The sequence below is a fragment of the Pleurodeles waltl genome, chromosome 2_2, assembly GCF_031143425.1.
Source record: "Pleurodeles waltl isolate 20211129_DDA chromosome 2_2, aPleWal1.hap1.20221129, whole genome shotgun sequence".
Taxonomy (NCBI): Eukaryota; Metazoa; Chordata; class Amphibia; order Caudata; family Salamandridae; genus Pleurodeles; species Pleurodeles waltl.
In genome coordinates, this window is record NC_090439.1 from 800199326 (window position 1) to 800219382 (window position 20057).

The following is a 20057-nucleotide window of genomic DNA, read 5'->3' on the forward strand; positions in this document are numbered from 1 at the left end:
TCTCTTTTGAGTGGATCCTCATTCCGGTGTGCCAGTATTTTCTGGACATCCACAAAAAATGCTGCCTTTTAAATGTCATCGATTCATACATATCAAGAGCTATTTTGGTTTTGTTGTTATTCTCTCGTGAGTCTTGGTAATCATTTGGTTCCTAATGTTTTAAATCTACATTGTTCCCAAAATTAGGAGTGAAAAACAGTCACATTTGGGATTGAAACGGTTGTTTTTTGGTTTGCATTCTGAAGAGGCATTTATTTGATTCCGGTATTTTTGTAGTTTATTCACATAAGGTCTTCACCTGTTTATGCTTTATTTTAAAAATTCTGAATTCTCATATAGTTCATGATAGTGTTTCATGCCTGCTGCAGTTGTTCTGTTCACTCCATATAAAAGATGATGCTACAGTCATTGTATCATTTCACTGATGGGGCGTGTGGACTCATTTGTGGATATTGAAGAAATCAGATCGCACTCATAGCGTCCATCTGGCTTGTGGCCCTTTGCCTCCAGCACAAACCTAGGGTTCTAGCATTAGGTGTGCTCACTTCAGTAGCAGCCGCTAACGATCATACAGGCAATGCTATATATTATTTGCCTTATGCGGAAGGCCTTTCTTTAATATTAGCCATTTTTACTGCTGTAAGGACTTATTCTGTCAGAGCAAAGCATGCCTCGGTTGCAGAATATAAACGTGAGTTGTGTGTGATCAGTGTAGTTGGCCTTCATTGTATACCATGTGTGTGAACCCATCCTAGGAATTATTATATTAATCACCAAATTCTCATTGTTGTCCGTTTTTTGTAAAAGAACACTTGCAGTTACGTTTTTCTGTAGGTTTCCGGGGATTTGAGCCTGTTCTTCCTGCTAGTCTTTTCCTGTAAATGTAAGGATGATGGACTGGTTTTACTCCCTCAGCATAATGAGGGCGGTATGAGCGGCTAAATTACAGAAATCATTTAAATGTTTGCAATTTTATGAGATTGTATGAGGGCTGTAATGGCCCACATTCACCGAATAGTTCTTATAACATTTAAAAAGCACATTTCTGATTTTCTGTAATTCAACTTGTAATGTCTAAACGTGTCAATGGCTTTGAGCAGGATACAAAATGTATTTTTGTAAAATAAATTAGAGAACCTGAACGCCCGGGAGAATGGCGAAATTCTTGCGGCATGTGATATAACAGGAAGAAGTGGTCCTCCCAAAGGCCTGCACCAGCAGTTAAAGCTCGCTGTTTTTGACCACAATAGTTGGAAGTTTAATTAATGGCAGCAGTGCCCAATACTGGAAGGAACTGAAAAGTTGCAGAGGCGAAGGGAAATAATAATCTATGAGAGTATACTAGGTACTGGGAGACTAGTGAAAGCCTGAATGGGCATGGACTCCTATGACGCCCCCTCTGGAAACTTTGGGCCAGATGTATGAAAAAGTTTTTCAAACTCGCAAACGGTGCGAATCGGTAAATTCGGCCGTTTGCCAGTGCAAAACAGTGGTCTGTAATGCATGAAAGGCATTCTCAGACCACAAATAAGAAATCGCTAAAATTGCGATTTCTTGCTTTGCGACCTGGAAATTGCGAGTCGTGATTCGCAAATTTCAAGTCGCAAGGCAATGCTGCAAAAAATCACAAATTGCGACTTTTTTCGCAGAATGGCATTTTGCACATGCAAAATACCATGGACTGCAACCAGGTGGTAACCTGGTGCAAAATTTAAAAATGCATTTAAAATGCATTTTTAAATTGAACATGTAAAGCACACATGCCCTTATGGCATGTGTGTACTTTACATGTCCCCCAAAACATTTTTGGGGTGCAGCAGAGGGGGCCATAGGCCCCCAGCACCCTGGGGATTTGCATTTCCAAAATTGCGATTTCTGGTTCAGAAAACACAATTTTGGAAATGCAAAAAATTCGCAGCTATGGGCCAACAGGCCCATAGCTGCGAATGGGGCCGGTATTGCAATTTGCGATTCGGTAATAGCATTTGCGATTTTTAAGAAATCGCTATTACCGAATCGCAAATGTGATACATGGCACTTTGCGAGTCGGTAATAGCGATTTCTTAAAAGTCGCTAATACCGAATCGCAAAGGGCCGTGATGATACATCTGGCCCTTTGTGACTAACAACATCAGGGAAATCTCACTGGAGGGAAATGGTGAGTTTTTCCCTGATCTTAATACCTCTGGATCGATGGTGCCCCATATGGAAGGGGCCCAGGTGTTTTGTTTGTCAACGTGCATACACATTTTGCGAACTGGTGTTGAGAGTTGAATACATTGTACTACGACTCCCACAATACTCCTGAATGGATTGCAGGAGGCAGATAGTAATAGAGATCAAAAGAAAACTTATCCACTTTGAAAAATACTTTAATAGTCGAAACTTGTCAGTGGCTTTGAGCAGGATGCAAAATGTGATTTTTTAATAAATTAGAGATTTTGAACACCTGGGAGTGTGGCGAAATTCTTGTGGCATGTGAGATATATATGTATATATATTTATAAATATAGTGGCCCAGTGATTAATCTGGGGCACGGGAAGCTTCGGGGTGATCGGTCAAATGGGTGCCGAGAAAAAGGGCCTAAAACAATTTTGCATTTCCCATGTTAATTCCCCTAGGACCTGTCAACACGTCTACTACCCGAACCACTGGACGAAACTACACCAAATTTGGCAGGAAGGTAGCTGCCGGGTCGCAGATTGTGATTTTTGTTATTTGGTGCACATTAGTCAGTAGTTCAGGAGATATTTAAGGGCAAGTAAATTTGTATATCTCTGGCCACAAATAATTTGCAAATTTTCGTGAATACGCGTGTCAAAAGAAGTGTTTCAAGTGGCTGACGCAACCTCACTAGAAAGCTGCAACCGCCATTTTACTTAATGGGACATGGTCCCCGGGGGTGAAAATTCAAATTGAAAGTGGCATAAGGGGTCATGGTGAAGGTACCGTGACCCCAAGGGTGTGATATAGGTGTGTTTTAGGGGCAAATTATACGTTTAATATAATTTTGCCTCACATCATGCAATATTTGCGAATTTCCACAAATTATTTGCGATTATGGAAAAATTTGAAAGAAAAACTACAGACTTATTCATACACAAATTCATTCACTCAGAGGCTCAGTTGCCCACTCACATACCCACTCATAGACTCAAACACCCACTTTCACACCCACTCAGACACTCATGCACCCACTGACACATCCAAAGACAGAGACAGGCACTGTGGCCAACCTGCACTGCACACGGTCAAAGGCCGTGCATGGCGCGGGGTTGGGTGGCTATAAGGGCTTGGCTGCAAGGCCATGCACAGCTAATTACTCCACATATTATGCCATTGATGAGATCTTGTGTGGCATCTTTGATACCACTGCAACATTTGCAATAACATTATTGAAAAGAAAACTGTGCATTGCAAGGGCCCGAGTCATGGTTACCTTAGGGCAGTGAGGTATAGTTACTTAGGGCCAGATGTAGCAAAGGTTTTTACCCATTCTGTGTCTATGGGAAAAAGTGTTCATACATATGGCCCTTAGTTACTTGAAAGAACTCTACCCATATCTGCTGAAGTTCTTTGGTTTTGTACTAGTTAATTCAGAACCTAGCTATAACATGCCTGTATCCTTTGTTTTTTTCAGTGAATAAAACCTAATGGCTGTCGCCACTAGGTAGTTATAGTTAGGACCATGTTTCCATAGTATTTTGACTTGCCTATATCTTGGGCACCGTTTGACGAATCTTCACAAAAGTTGTATTTTTCATGTTCATTCCCATAGGACCTTTGAACAGCACTACAGCCTGAACCCACTGGACCGAATTACATCAAAATTGGCAGAAAGCTAGCTTTCAGTATACAGATTATGCTTTCGCTTATTTGATGTAAATCTGTTCAGCAGTTTTTCTGATATTAAAGGAAAAGTAAATTTGTATATCTAGGGACTCGGATCCTTTGCAATGTATTAACAAATAATGATGAGCTTATGCAGGGAAATGCACAGCTCTTATTGGCTGCCAACACTTCAAACCATGAAGTGTTGGCAGCTATTTTGGGACTCAGCTTCAGCTGAGTCAGACTAAAACATATGAGAAAAAAAAAAGTAGGGATACCCTGACCCTTTCCCTTTGTTGGTGACATCCTAGAGGGATTTCCCCGGGGCCAATAAGCATTTTTCCTTTTAATATTTTGCCCCGGAACTTGCAGGCTTGTGGCCCTCCGGGGACAGTCACCTCCCCGGGGTTTAAAAAAAATGGAAAGATGAGGGGGCTGCCCACAATGGTCACCTCCCCGGTGCTTCAAACAGTTGTAATGGGGGGTCCCTGGGTTCCCCCCGCAGACCCGTGGGCCACCACTTTCCCAGGACATTTCTCAAAATATGTGCGGGGAGCCGTGCAGCTCCTCACGCAGCCCACCACCTCCCCAAGGCATTTCTGTGATGTGTGCGGGTGGGCCACACACCCCCCTCCAGCTGCTCTCCCAGCACCCCTGTCCCCGTGGCACAGAGGGCAACCACCTCCCGGGTGCAAATATAAAAAAAAGAAAAGGGGGTCTGTTAGAAATGTTGTCATGAGCAGAGACCCTCACTCTAGTCAGGGTAAGGGAGATACGCACTTACGATAACCCCGGCTCACCCACTTGGTAGCTTGGCACAAGCAGTCATGCTTATCTCAGAGGCAATGTGTAAAGTATTTGCACCAACATACACAATAACACAGTGAAAACACCACAAAAGTGACACAACACCAGTTTAGACAAAAAACCAATATTTATCTAAATCAAACAAGACCAAAACAACAAAAATCCAAAATACACAAGCAAAGTTATGAATTTTGAAAGATTAAACTTCAATATAGCGCTTAGAAACACAAATGCTTCAATTTGGTGTTATCACAGCGTTGTGACCGAGTCATTCCCAACAATGCCATGCCAATGGCGCTGGCCATGAAGTCACATGGACTCCCAGGTACAGTACTCCGTGAAAGTGAGGAAACAAGCCGGTGCACGGTGCGGCGTTGGTTCTGGTGCTGCGGAGCAGAGGAGCCGAGGCATTGGTGTGAAGTGCCAGGTTCTTCCTGTGCAGCAGTGGAGATTAGGCGGTGTTGGTGCAAAGCGTTGTTTCCTTGCACTTCCGTCAGGGTTGCAGTCTAAACTTACTTTAGGGCATGAATTACAGTTACTTGAGATAACTCTAACAGGTGAATTTCTATGGTTTTGTATGTTTAAAATGTGAGCCTAACTATAATGCCCCTCAATAAGGGTTGGCTCCTTTGCAACGGCGCAGAAGCATCGAAGCTGTAAAATAAAACGGTACCTAATTATTGTTTTATTTTACAGCTGCTGCCTCAGCCAGCAGCATGTGCAGGGAGAGGCAGGGCTGGGCCACAGGAGGGGGGAAGAGAAGAGGGGAAGGAGGAGAGAGTGCACCCAAGTGTGCATGTGTGTTTGGCCAGCTGTCTTAGGCTAGCCAAGCATCTATGCGCACCGAGGTTTCCTCAACCCGGCTATGTTGAACAGCCAGGCTGAAAAAACTGCACAGTGTCTGAGCGGCAGTCCAAGCTGCTTAGACGAATCCTGATGCTGCTTTCATGCTAGGTTTAGTATGAAAGCAGCACCATGATTGTGCCTGTGCTGGAGTCCAAGTGAATGCTGGGATACCAGAAGAGAAGAGGAGTGCAAGGCAGCCGGTGGCGGCCGTGAAGGTATGTTTTTATAAAATATTTTTTTCTTTATTACCCCCTGTACCCTCCCCGCCCACCCGCCCCTTGAGATTTGCAGCGGCTGCTGCTGCCTGTAACCATTGTTTTTTTTGTGTGTGTGTATGCATGTAAATAGATAGATAGATAGATAGATAGATAGATAGATAGATAGATAGATAGATAGAGTATTAATAAAACAAAGATGAAAATTGCCTTCTGCTGGAATACAATGGGTCAATGTTATTGAAGCACTAATGAGTGAACGTCCCATTTCAGCCACCATTTGTATTCTTTGTGATTCTGAGCCTTGACCATTTGCTCGTTTTTTATGATTTTATGTATTTATAAACTATAATGATATTTCCTAATTGCACATTGTGGATTTTACACAGTTGTTTATGCCGCTTCGTTCTGTTTGCTTACATTGCACTTCTTCCAACCTGTGTTAGAATATCTGAATTGCCAATACCGCTGGGTCCAAAAATTTTTTTTTTATATTTTTAACCATTCGCTTGTATCTTATCTTTTTACAAACAATCCGCAGATTCTGTAATTACATCTTTTCAGATTTTCCACAACTCTTGTCCATTTCTGCCTTTCAGATTGATTTAATTAGACTTTTCTTCTCCCAGCCACTGTTAGAGTATCTGAATTGTGCATACACTCTGGGTCCAAAACGTGCTTGAACAACATTTTAATTTTTCCAGCCAATGCCAAAACACCCTTATTGTGCAATTCCCACTTGCAACAATATTATGTCTCTCAAGGTAATACTCTTACATTTTATGTGTCCAACTAATACTCAGATACCTATATTACACAGAACTAAAACCCATCAGCACAGCGCTTACCTCGATAATACACTTCTCCATCTCTTCTACCACCTTCCAGTACACATGGAAACACTCAATAGTACTCCCCCGTTCAAAAAGCACTATACTGCCCCAACATTCACAAACTACAGACCCATCTCCCTGCTACTGTTCCTGCCAAAATCCTGGAGAAACTTATAAACATATGTCTCACCAACACTTTCAACAACCACCAACTCATTGATGTCACACAATCCAGCTTCAGAACCACCAATAGCACAGAAACAACCCTCACCTCTGCTACAGGCAACATCTGTATGATTCTGGACAGAGGAGAGACAGCTGCCCTTATTTTCCTGTACCTCTCTGCGGCATTTGACATGGCTTCCCACCCCATCCTCAAATGATGCCTGCATGAGATTGGAATCCAAGGACCTGCTCTCCATTGCATATGCTCCTTCCCGACTGTGACCTCGATTCCTATTCTACACTGATGGCAGGCAGCTGATACTCTCCCTCTTAGCCAAGACCCCCAACACCCTGACTAATGTTGCTGACTGTGTGACCGAAGTCATCAAATGGATAAAGACTAAGGGGGTCATTACGACCCTAGTGGACAGCGGAGAAGCGGCGGTAAGACCGCCAACAGGCTGGCGGTCTAATTTTTGGAATTATGACCATGGCTGTTGCCGCCATGGTCATCCGCGCTTCTCCGTTCCGCCCGCCGGGCTGGAGACCTGGGTCTCCAGCCCGGCGGTTGTCACTATACCGCCGGCGGTATTCGGACCCGGCTGAACGCCATGGATTTCATGCGGTTTGGAACCGCCATGAAATCCATGGCGGTAAGCACTATCAGTGCCAGGGAATTCCTTCCCTGGCACTGATAGGGGTCTCCCCTACCCCCCACCTGACTCCCTCCCCCACACCCCCCACCACCCCTGCCGACCCCCAAAGGTGGCAGGACCCCCCTCCCCACCCCGACCCCCAACATCACATCACTCATTCACACACGACACGCACGCAGGCACCACCAACACACATACACGCACACACACCGACATACATGCCAACATCCACACACACAGTCAAACACGCACACCCACATTCAAACATACACGCACACATCCATACAGACATACCCACAGAAATAGATGCACTCATTCCCAAACACACAACACCCCCGCAAGCATACACGCACTCACACACCCCCTCTACATACACACACGCACACCCCCATGCACGCACACAACACACAACACCCCCCCACCACCCTCCCCTAACGGACGATCGACTTACCTGGTCCGTCGATCCTCCGGGAGGGGACGGGATCCATGGGGGCTGCTCCGCCGACACCACACCGTCAACAGAACACCGCCACGCCGAATCACAGGACGTGGAGGTGGGGCAACCTCCACTTCCCCGCCGCCCGCCAGTATGGCTGTTGGCGGCTCTCCGTCCGAAAAAGGACAGAGAGCTGCCAACAGTCATAATACGCCGAGTGGAAAACCGCCACCACTGGCGGTCTTCAGCACGGCGGTCCCTCGGCGGTCTTGAAAAAAGACCGCCGAGGTCAAAATTACCCCCCAACTGTCTCACACTTAACACTAACAAGACAGCAGTCATTTTCTTCAGGAAGAACCTACCACCGTGGGTCTCCACCTGGTGCCTGGCTCAACTCAGACCCATGACCACACGCACAACCAATGCCAAGAACCCCAGGATTGTCATTGAAAATCAACTCAACATAACCTTCCAAGTCAGTGCCCTCACAGCTTCCTGCTTCCATACCTTAAAGATGCTGAGAAAAATCTTCAAATGGCTCCCAACCAGCACCCATAAAACCATCACATAGGCTTTCCTCATAAACAAGATGGAATACAGGACTGCCCTCTGTGCCAGGATCAGCAAGCAACTCACCAGACGTCTTCAAACCATTCAGAATGCCAGAATTACACTCAGCTATCATGCCGCACACACATCACACCACACTTGAGTGAGCTCCACTGACTGTACAAAAACAAGCCCTATTCAAACTCCTCACATACACCTTCAAAGCCATCCACACACAGGCCCAGCCTATCTCAGTAACTAAATCTCATTCCAAAAACCAGCTAAACACCTCTGCTCATCCAGACTCCTACTTGTCCATTCCCTTACATACATCGAAATCTATCTGGCGATTGGTCTTTCTCCTACACCACCTGTAAAGCTTGAAACAAACTTCTGCTACACATCAGAGCCACTTCTTCAGTTCTTTAGTTTGTAAGCCCTAGGTGGGGCTAGTCCTACACCTGCGGCAGCATCATGATACCCTCTTGGGTGACAGTGCACTTTTACAAATGCATATAACAGAACACATAACCCAAACTCAAAAAGTGCTATGTGATATACACATTTAACACTTTTCCAGATGATACTGTTACTTCTTTATTTCACATTTCTCAGGTTTCAACAAGTTTCTGGCAATTTATAATTCTCAAGTAAATTTACTGCCATTCGTTCAGTACAAACCAGATGTTTATATTGCCCATATACAAGGCTCCAAATGTGCATTGTTTATTGTGTTTATGAAGTATAAAATTTTCACTGACTCAATTACATTTTTATTTATTTTTAGTAGATATCTATGTAATTGTATTTTGCTGAGTCATTCCATCTGACTGTTTTCTTATAATTGATTCTTTTTATTCATTTCTCTCTTTCAGTTATTCCACTCCAGAAACTGATGTAAAATATTGTGTTTTTGATGATACATTATCTCTCAATCCTTATTTGGATTTTTTCATTTCTTATCAACCAGGGCTAAAAACTATTATATTATTATTTTCCATGTATCTTCTTTTAATTGGTTTAGATTACTCAATTGTTGATAATTTTCCTTTTTTATTTTAATAGCATAATTCCCACTCCAAATGGTAACCTCTCTTTGTTGTCATGCCCATTATTTGTACAATGATCACATCTTGATTGCTTAGTTCCTTAATTGTTTTACATTTTGTGATGGTCAGATATGTTAGTCATATTATTGCATTTATCACTTGATGAATTACTCTTCACTTCCTACTTCGATTTAGAGATCACTCACCACAATAACATTGTTTTAATTTCTAGTTTCTCACGCTTTTCCAGTATCTTTCTTGTGGGTTTTTGAGGATGAGTTCTACCCCATAAAACATAAGGCCCTTTGATTTTCCGTTATGTATTTCCCAGTAATTTTTGACAACGTACAAAGCTTTTTTCCGGTCGCAAACAAGGCGATTTATAGAATTAGGCCATTTGCAACCACAAAAAAGCATTTTTGGATTTACCAAAACCCTATTTTACGATTCAGTGGCTATTCGGTACAAGGAAGGGGCGTGTCAAGGGCAGGAACGTCCTAATAGCGACTCACAGGGGTCTGTATGAATGTTTGCGACCAAAATGCAATTGCAAAACAAACACTTCTTAATGCCAAATTCAGATTGGTAGTAACCCATTCACAAACTGGAAGGGGTCTTTGTGAATGCATGCAAAAAAGTTTTTTAAGGGCAGGAGACTGCCTACTCTTAAAAAATTTAACTGAAGCTTTTAATTTTCATTTTTGTTTTTGAAACGCAACCTGTTTTTCTTCAAGGAAAACAGACTGCATCTCAAAAAAATAGCTTTATTTAAAGGCAGACACGAACATGGTGGTCTGGTGTCCCCAGCAGGCTACCATACCTGTGTTTTTTGTGAGTCCCAATGGGTCGCAAATTGCGAGCTACCTTTTGAATATTAAAGAGGTAGGTCTTTTTACTACCCACTGGGAATCACAAATGGAAATCAGTAGAATCTTGTACATTGGAAATTGCAATTTCCTAATTACGATTCGCATGGAATCGCAATTAGGAAATCGCAGTTCCTAGCATAGGTACATGTGGCCCTGAGTTTCTTGCATTCAGACACATAGGCAACATATTCTGTTTGGCATATAAATACTTCCTTTGTTATCATTTTGATGCCTTCAAATCTCACATACTGTTTTTTATTTATCCCATCTTCACATGCGTTGCAGGTTCCACCTTTCTAAAAACCATTTTATTTCGATTTCAACCTTGCTTTATTTTCTTTTTCTAAAAGTTCTAAATGGCTTTTCATCAATAGGTTTCTTAGGGATGCAATTTTTACAGTATTTTTGGACATATTGCTACTACTTGTTTCACATGTACATCATGTCACACTAGGTTCCAGTGTTTGTTCAATATGTCCTCATTTTCTGGTACTTCGTTGAGCATTCGATAATGAATCTGCACATCCTCTCTGGATTTTCTCACTTTGATTTATTTACCACAGTCATTAGTAGCAGTTTTTCTTACTTTTTCCCTCTTGCTCCTTTAAGTGCATCTTCCAAAACTGTGGCTGGGTATCCTCTAGCCAGGAACCTACATATCATGCTTTGTGCTTCTTTTCAAATTCTACATTTTTTGAGCATGTTCTCTGTGCTCGGAAAACTTCCCCATAGGGAACTTTCATTACAGAGCCCTTGCATGCCCACTGTTTGCATGCTTTAAACTGTTGTTGGCCGTTGCTTTATGATGAATTTTACTACCTAATTCATCACACTGCAAATATAGTGACACATCAAAATAATCAATGGCTTGTCTGTTGGTGTTCTTTCCCAGTTGGATGTTCCAATGGTTTTTATTTGGTCTTCTTCTCTATCTCATGTAATGAACAGGTCATTGATAAATCTGGACGACAGAACCGGTTGCTCTATCACGTCATGATTTTCCTCTCCCCAGACTACATCCTTCTCTCACCAACCCATGAAAAGATTTGCATAGATTGGGCAGTCAGAGCTGGCCATAGCAGTCTCTTCTTTTAGCAAGTATAGTGAGTCAATAAAAAGGAAAATATTGTAATTGAGACACTATTCTAACATATCAAGCAGCATGTCTGTATGCTGCAGATTGCTTATGGAGTTTGCCCTTTGGAAATATTTGCAAGCAGCAATTTGCAAATTATGCTGCATGCAAGTGTGCAGAGACACCCCATCCACCAATGCCATGAGATAGTTATTGTTCAATGATATATTGTTAACTTTAAGCCAAAGTTCTGCTGAGTCTCCTAAGTAAAATGGATGTGTTGGAAAATACTGGAAGAGAAAAATATCCAAAAACCTTGAGGTATTTTCCAGCAAGGACCCAAATGAACTTACTGTTGGTCTTCCAGAAGGGCTAGTGAGGCCCATGTGTATATTTGGGAGGAAATATACCGTTTCAGCTAGATAGTCTCTTCTTCCTCTTAATCTACTAGAATGCCAGTTTTGTAGTTTTTTATGATATTCCATTTCTGTGTTATCCACTGGATTTTGTTGTAGACGTACGTATTGATCCTGATTCCTCAAATGTCTGTCAGTCTATTGTATGTATGTATATGTCTATCCATAATCACAAGGTTTCCACCTTTATCAAAGGCTTTGATAATAACCATGCTGTCTTCTTTCAGAGTTTTCAGTTCCTTCTAGTCATTGATGTTCATATTATGTTTTATATTCCTGTTATGTGTTGATCCCAATAAGATTATGAATAAGTTACCCTGGTCCTGAATACACAGCCTGTTCTAGAGTGTCAAAAAGCCCTTGGACACTCTGAAACAGGCTGTTATGTTCAGCACCAGTGTTACTGCCCCTGACTATAGCAAAGAGGTTATAGTGCAAACAGATGCTTCAGAGGAGAGGATTGGGGCAGTGTTCACATAAGTTAATGAAGAGGGCCAGAATCAGAAAGTTCTCTTTATCAGCAGGCGACTACTCCCCAGAGAGAAGAGGTGGAGTGCCATTGAGAATGAGGCCTTTGCTGTGGTATGGTCCCTGAAGAAGTTAATGCCATATCGGTTGGGCACTCACTTATAAGCCCAGGTGAGGTAAAAATAGCCACATTTGTTTTTCCCCTACTGTAGTCAATGGCCTCCATAGGCTAACAATGGGAGACTTTATTTTAATTAGCAATGTCCCCATAAGGGACGGATGCCTAGAGTTTGGCATCAAATTTATTATTATAATAAATCCCATAACTGGCCATTGTTGGATTTAATATAACTAGTTTTAAAAGCTCTACCTGAAAGTTGCCATCTTCAGCTCTGCAGTGCCCATCTCTGATTGGCCAGCCTCTGGCAGCCTGTCCTTGGTGAGGTGTGAAATGGCCTGGGCTGACCATAAAGGGTGTGCCTGGGGGAGGAGACCTCCCTTGGCAGATGGTGAAACAGATTGGGGGAGAGCAGCCAGACTGGTCTTCAAGGGCAGGGAAGGACATTTGGAGCAGCTCAGGATCTCCCCCATTTCCTGCAACCCCAGACCAATAGGTGCCATCCTGGTTAGATTAGGAAAGAGCAGGAGAGGGGTGTGTTTAGGATTTTTATCCACACCAGTGTGTGGGCCCAGCCAGATCTAACCTCCAAAAATCAGTTTCACCTATGCTGGAATTATGAAGAATGTTGCTCCCTGGGATTGATTTTTGCCACGCTTCCCAGGAAATAGTCATCAAAGGGGAAAGGAGCCTGTCTGTGATTGGACAACCAGGTCCCCCTTCTTTCCACCCCAGGAGCAAGGATAAATATGGCAGAGCTGCACCCACACTTCGGATCCCTGCAAGGAAGAACATCAGAAGATGAAGGACTGCCATGCCGGACCCCTGACCTCCACCTGGACACTGCACGCTGAAGGACGGCACCAGCTGCACACTTGGACTTCACCACAAGAAGGACTTGCCTGGCGTCAACTGGTTCAAAAAGGGAGTCCCTGCTTGCTACAGATGAAACATAGCTAACCAGAGTCCCCTACATCAAATCCTGAAGAAACTGACCAGCTGACAACTGCCCAGTGGTCATTTTGGAGTTTGAGCCAGGTGCATTCTGGGAGTTGGAGTCCTAACCCACAAGGAGCAACTCAGAGCTTCTGGAACCTTGGGGTGAGCTGTGGACTCCTAACAGACCTTCAAAGACCTTCTGGAAGAAGATCCAGAAGTTTGGAGAACTTTAGGCAAAAAAGGTCAATAAAGGGACCGACCTGCCGTCGAGAGTCAAGCTGGCTTATGTCGACCGCGACCCGGCCTGACTTGCAGGTTGGTCCTGCTGAAAACCTCCCGTGCCCTAGACCAAGATTTCACCCGGGGCTCCTGGAAAGGCAGTCTGATGATGTCGACCCAAAATCGGCTTGCTGTGGAGGGTCGTCTGTCGTCGGCGAGAAAAAGCTCCAAAAAAGTGACTAAGTCCAAAGGTAAAAAGCTGATCCGGGACTTCACATGCAGCATATCCAAGGAGGGCTCCAGGGACATCGGATCAAGATTCAGCTTTGGCCTGGACGAAGATTTTCATCCCGAAAAATCGTTCAAGTCCGAATGTAGAAATCTTCACTGAAGAGTTTGGATCAGATTAGTGACTTTGCCTCACTGAAGAAAATCTTCAAGAAAATGACTAAGTCTGAAGGTAAACTTTTGGTTAAGGCTTCCCGCTTGCTGCCCCGGTCGAGGTACAACCAGATGGCCAGATTGGTGCTTTTTGTTTCTACGCGCTAGAAAACATTAATTGTTTAAAAATTAATATCTCCTGTTCCTGTTATCCAATTTTATTCATTTTGGTGTCCAATTAAAGATAAAATATTTCCTATTTTTATCAATTGGTTTTGGATTTTTAAACTGTTTCCTGTGTTTTATTTTATTACTGTTTTGTGACTCATTTGAATGCTTTACACACTTTGGCCCTCATTCTGACCCTGGCGGTCGGCGGAGAGACGGCGGTCGGACCGCGAACAGACCGGCGGTATTAAAAATGGCATTCTGACCGCGGCGGTCCCCGCCGCGACCAACCGCTACTTCTCCACTCCGACCGCCGCGGCGGTCATGACCGCGGGGCTGGAGTTTGCGCACTCCGGCCCGGCGGTCGTCCCAAGACCGCCAAGGGTATTATGACCCTGCCTACCGCCGCGGTTTCTTGCGGGCGGGAACCGCCGTGCGAACCATGGCGGTAAGCACTATCGGGGCCAGGGAATTCCTTCCCTGGCACTGATAGGGGTCTCCCCCACCCCCCACTACCCACCCGAGTCCTCCCCCCACACCCTCCACCCCCCTGCAACCCCCCAGAGGTGGTACGAACCCCCTCCCCACCCCCACCCCGACATGCACATACATGTACCCCGACATGCACACACCCCCAACATGCACATATACACACCCCCTACACACACATACACAACGGGGACACATACCCGCACACATACATGCCGACATGCGCACCTGCCGAACAGCACACATTACCCATAGACACAGCAGCACCCCCCGCCCGCATACACGCACTCACACACCCCCTCTACACACTCACACGCACACCCCCATGCACGCCCACATCACACAACACCCCCCCACCCCCTCCCCTCACGGACGATCAACTTACCTTGTGCGTTGGTCCTCCGGGAGGCGACGGGAGCCATAGGGACGTGACCGCCAACAGAAGACCGCCAACAGAAGACCGCCACACAGAAATGTGGGTCGTAATTCTGTGGGCGGTGTTCTGCTGGCGTGGTGGTGGAGGTTGACCAGTCTCCACTTTCCCGCCGACCGCCAGTGTGGCTGCTGGCGGTTTTCCGGCGGAACGCTCCCAGCGGTCAGAATGCGCACAGCGGCACACCGCCGCGGTCGGCGGTCTTCACCGCGGCGGTAACTCAGCGGTCTTGCGAAAAGACCGCCAAGGTCAGAATGAGGGCCATTGTCTCCGACGTTAAGCCTTGTTGCTCGTTGCCAAGCTACCAACGGTTGAGCTGGGGTTACATTTTTGAAACCCAACTGAATCAAGTGAGGGTTAGTGACCTACTGCTAAGTGTAGGTACTTACCTGCCCTTCCCAATAATCCATTTTCCAACAGACAACAGTAAAGGTTTGAATTAAAAAACACAAATTCCTCAGTTATATTTAGCAGAGCTACAAATAAAAAAGTAAAAACTAAAAAAAAGTGTTAATTTGTCAGGATCCATGGAATTGCATCCCCTTTCATAGTCTGTAGTCTCAGGCTCAGTAGCCAAATAATGACATCTCTTGATTCTATTTAAATATTAATTTAATTTCATACAGAACTTCTTATGAATGCCATGTATCTACCATTCCTTTGCCTGTGGAAGGCGGTTTATCAACATGTCTCCATTCTGAAAGATCAAGAGGGTTGACTGCTCTTCAGAAACAGTACAAGTGAACTGCCTATTGAGTATGAGGGAGAAATTCTGGTGGTGCTCTTCTCAAAATATCTTTCAGTTACTGCATCCGTTAAGAATGAAGAATGACACGGATGTTCATGTAATAGGCACACTACTAGACAGCACAATTATGTTTTTTGACATTGTACATCTTTGACTTCATTACTCAAATTTACAAATGGTAATATGGTTCATACAGAATCATAGGACCAAAACGGGAAAAAGAATCTGAACCTCAGTGATGATGTAAGTTAAGCAAAAAAGCAGCGAGACCACTACCATCTCTGTAAAGCATATATTGGGCTCCAAACCCATCAATGATTCTTTCTGAAAGTATTTGTTACTTTGCTAGATATTGATCTGCGGTGTTTCTAGGCACCGAAAAGCAAAAGAGTTTAATAATGACCTTCGTGCAGTTTACATTAGGCCATTCCTTAACTTTTGAAATGTCATGAATTGTGTAATGTGTTTGTCCTTGCTGGGCCACACTTTGTGAAAGAAGCCAACAAACTCTTAGGTAAAGTTTCTCAAAGATGTGCAGCTAAGAAGGTGCTTTTTGTTGTGTTGTGGTTCCGATTTGCTGAGCACATTTAGTCGAGCTTGTTGTCTGCACTTTGCAAATAATTGCACAAAAACATTGATTGATTTGCAATTGGTCATAATCGTATCATTTTCCCTATAATTTTTACCAAGAGTTTCATTTGACGATATCTATGTTTGTTGAAGTCTTTGTGGCTGATTAGATAGTTAAACAAAAATAAACTAGATTCACCAAAACGTGTTAATGTGAATATCTGACTTTTGCTTTGAAAATGTCATAATTGTTTAGAGTCACAAATAAATTAGCATTTCCTGCTATGTTTGAAGAAAAGTTCAGACTTTCTGCTATTTGACTAAGAACGTTAATCTGTAGTCCACGAACCTGCAATCCCTGCGGGTTTCTGCATATTTGCAACGTCTTTTGTTCTCTGCTTAGATTGTAATTTTCCTCACTGAGAGAGTCATTCCACACCATCTCCAAACTACCAGTTTTAGCCACATTCCCTCTCTGAGTCCAATTTTAAAATCAGATTTATGCCTTTATTTGACAGGAGTAAATCACCTTGGTGAAACGACTTGTCTTATGAACACACATAAATTTGACACGCTGAAATATTGGCAACCTTCCCTGTATGCAGTTTTTGTTCTAAAAAAAATCTGCTATTCTGGCAGAAGCTATATGACAATATATAGACGTCTTTGGCATGTTTCACAACAGCAAACTGTTTTTAACAAAGCAACTTAATGCACCTGTTACATATGCATGCATGGTAATAGGCGCTAGAGTAGTGTTTATTACACACATAAAAACAATGTATTACATGCATGTTTTATATATCAAAATGCAATGCATAAACTGTGAACATGGCTAAAGGAACATTATGGATGCCCTAGAATCTGTGCCTAAATGTACACCTATGTGAATGCTCTCCAGGTATCTTTCGTTCTTCGGCAACACATCCACAAACACCAGCCTGTGCTTTTTCAATATAAATTATTCATTTAAAAGCTAAGGACTGCAACATCAATTAATCTGTGTCCATTTTTCAATTTTGCAGGATCTTCTCTCAGCCTAGAACTTTGTACCAGTTGCACATTAAGCCCGGATTTATCACTTGAGTGGAGCCTCTGAGTTTGCAGCAGACAAATAGGAGGTAAGAAGGATGAGCAATGCATACTTGCCCCAGTTTATCAAAGGGTTTTAACATAGTATAGGGCTGATTCACAATAGCTTTTAGGAGTACAGGAAGTAATACAACTGGAGCACCCCTTTGCATACTCATATATGCCTTTGTTAATCAGCCCCGAACGTCCAACTCCCTATTATTAGAAGTGCAAAGAGGGCAGAGTACTTCCTATTTATGCTAACAATATGTAAAAAATGCCTTGAAAATTACCCATTTTAGATGATTTGGGACTATTTCACAAAGCATGTAAAAGAATATAAAAAAAGAGTGCTATGGGAGTATTACTTTACTTACTCCAAAATACCTATGTGTCTGTGGGGAAGTATTGTTGGTACCTATTAACACCGATCTTAAGTGAAAAAACTGAGGGTTTGAAATCAACAAGACTGATTATTTCTATTCATGCAATGCTACAAAAATAGATCATGAAATAGGAATATAAAGGTTAACAAAGCAGAGAGTAATTAGTCGGGTACTATAAATGGATACATCTAAGCCTAAGCCATTTCGTATGCCCAAAGCCATAAATAACTGCCTTAGGATTTGGGGAAGAGAGCCAGTATGACAGGCTCTGGGTTACAAAGAACAGTAGATAACAAAATGAACTCGAGCAAATACCGTCTCTTCAAAGAGGTTTGCATCTGGCGAAAAACTATCTGCACAAGTGTGATCACGTATCAGATATGTTGTTTTCTTCTGGTGCTGGGAAGGGTTTCATCAAGAGCAGTGTGCTACGTGTTAGTAGAAAAGCTACAAATGAATGCTGATCTCTGTCTGGAGATGCTGTCTGGAGATGTGCCTTTGAAGTTCCCTAATTGGATTTTCTAAAAAAAAACAAGTTCTGCAAAACAACAAGACCTATCTGTTTGTTTAGGCAGCTAACAATTTGATCAATACCTCTTTCACCTAATTTTCACATATATACATTTCATATTCTCTTTATGGATAATTGTCAATTATGTTAGTTGTCTTTTTTAATTGTAACGAGGTAAAAATATTTGCCAGGTCTCATTTATACATGTCTGACTGAAATGACTGACACTTTTGTAATATGCTTTTTCAGATAGAATCAGTGTTCTGTGTTTGAACCAAGCCTTGAAATGTAACAAAATGCAGTGTAACTGCGAGCTATTGGGTGAGGGATGGGAGTGTGTTGCCACAGAGAGAGGTGAGCTGAACTCTTTCATCGGCCCACAATTAAAACAGTTAGCTTCGGGGATGATATAGTACAATTGTAAAAGGTGAATTCTTTGATTGCGAAAACAAACATACTGTCACTTCAAAAGTCAAAATGGTACACGGCTGAAATTGTTTAGCTCATTTAAAATAATTCCCACTTCTGTTCAGATAAAACCCACAGAATTACTGTGTGAAGCCAGTATTTTTGTAGGTAAATATGTGAAAATCTGAGATGTTAACTAGTGAGGATGTCAAGACATGAGTTCCCACAAAGTTACAAAACCCTTTCCCTAAGAAATAAAAAAATGCATGTTTCAATGAGGAATACATGTGTTGTCCCTGTTAGCTATCGCTCAATGCAATAGGATCATCTCAGTGAAAAGCTGAGTATTTTAGGAACCTCAAAACAGCACAACAAGCAAGACATCAGACAGTAGCATTACAAAGCTATTGAGTAAATAGATGAAAATGTTCTAAATAGAAACAATGGGATTGGCGTGGATTGGTTCTACTGCAATGGAGCATGGCTTGGATGAAGCCTAGCATTTCACCCCCAGTTAATAGTGTTTTCTTTTAGACTAAGACTGATCACAAGACCTCCAGCCTCGCTGTGGCTGTTAGAGCACTGCAGCTGTGGCGGTCTGACTGCCAAATTACAAGTTTGGCGGTTGGACCGCCATCCGACTACCGTCTCCGCCACAATACTAGATTCAAGGGAGCTGAGTGCTATCTCGTAGCACTGTTCCTGCCAGTCAGACCAGTGGGAACCCTCTATTCCAAGCTTTCCTCCTGTCAGCCAGGTCTGTTCGGCGAAAATTTTGTAATAGGGCAGGGGGAACGCCACCACCATGTCCCCACGAGTTTGGTGGTCGTGCGTTGCGACCACCAAACTCCCTTAATCTTTTAAATGAGTCAAAAGTTTTTTTTCCAATTCTTTTTATTTGTTTTGAAGCAACCATATTGACAAGCATTCTGTGTGTTTAAGATCTCATATGTTCCATTATTACCAAAGTTGCACAATGTAGCCGTACATTTTCATGAATAATAACGTAACAGCATTAAATGATTGTCAGTCCGGTAGGGAGCTAGAAAAAAAAGAATGCTATCAATTACATAGAGCTCATCAGTACTGAGGGATAAGCACTAAGAAGTCATCGGAATAAGTGTGCGAGTTGCATACCTAGTTGGTGCATAGTAAAATATGAACATTCCCAGCATTACACATATTTTATCATGTTACGTGGGTTGAGCACAGTGACTCACCCAACAAAATAGACCTACTATAATATTATTAACCTTTTTTCCGAAATACTTCAGTTAAGTGGTTCTGTCATCATTTTTTCTCTTCAGTGCTAGTAAATACTCACCCCACACTGGTTTCTGTGCTTGCTTCTGAATTTGTGGGCTTCAGTAATCATGTTTTCTTGTAAATTCTGTCAATAA

The 20057-nt window shown here is 42.9% G+C and overlaps 1 protein-coding gene across 1 annotated transcript in view; it reads left to right on the forward strand.

The window, feature by feature from the left end:
- RALYL (RALY RNA binding protein like) overlaps positions 1–20057 on the forward strand; it is a 1738931-nt gene that overhangs the window by 533479 nt on the left and 1185395 nt on the right. The window contains exon 3 of the mRNA XM_069220422.1: positions 17307–17402. The gene's annotated coding sequence lies outside the window, so the exon portion shown is untranslated. The remainder of the gene's footprint in view (positions 1–17306; positions 17403–20057) is intronic.